The sequence below is a fragment of the Lactuca virosa genome, chromosome 5 (assembly GCF_052849685.1).
Source record: "Lactuca virosa cultivar CGN04683 chromosome 5, Lactuca_virosa_CGN04683_v6, whole genome shotgun sequence".
NCBI lineage: Eukaryota > Viridiplantae > Streptophyta > Magnoliopsida > Asterales > Asteraceae > Lactuca > Lactuca virosa.
In genome coordinates, this window is record NC_136430.1 from 30,231,562 (window position 1) to 30,232,259 (window position 698).

Consider the following 698-nt stretch of genomic DNA (forward strand, 5'->3'; position numbering starts at 1 on the left):
TATGAGGAACGAAAACAGATGGGTCTTGATCCACCAAAATTCCTAACCACGACAAAGTTTGAACTTTCGGGACACATAATTAATATGTTAAGGGATCTACCTTTTTATGGGAATGAGCACGAGGACGCTTATGAGCATATAGAAGAGGTGGTGGAAATTTCACATTATTTTATGCACCTAATGTGAGTAAAGATGCGGTGATGCTTCGAATTTTACTGGTCACATTGAAGGGTGAAGCAAAAGAATGGTTAAAATCACTTCCCTTTGAAGCAATCACGACATGGGTTGATTTTAAGACCGAGTTCATCAACCAGTTTACCCCTCCTTCAAAAGTGGCAAAGCTTAAGAGAAATATCTAGAATTTTCAACAATTAGAAGGGGAGTCGTTATACAAAGCTTGGGAACGTTACAAGAGATTGTTACGACATTGCCCTCAACATGACTTCAATGTCCAACAAGAAATCTCGATATTTTACGATGGATTCAATGTGTGCACTCGTCAACTTCTAGAATCGCAAGGGCCCATGAAAAAGAAGAATCCGACTAAAAATAAAGCTTTGATTGAAGAATTTGCTAAGCATTCAAGAGAGTATCACAACTCAAAGGAGGATTTCACTAGAGGAAAGTCAAGTAAAGATGGAGGTCAAGATGCTATTAGTGCAGTTATTGCAAAGCTCGATGCAATGGAAGAAAAGATC

General features: G+C 38.5%; 1 non-coding gene across 1 annotated transcript; it reads right to left on the reverse strand.

The window, feature by feature from the left end:
• Positions 1-338: 338 nt before the first annotated feature.
• Positions 339-445, reverse strand: LOC145117943 (small nucleolar RNA R71). The gene has a single exon (XR_013712934.1). It is a non-coding gene; the product is annotated as a small nucleolar RNA R71 (small nucleolar RNA).
• Positions 446-698: the final 253 nt, after the last annotated feature.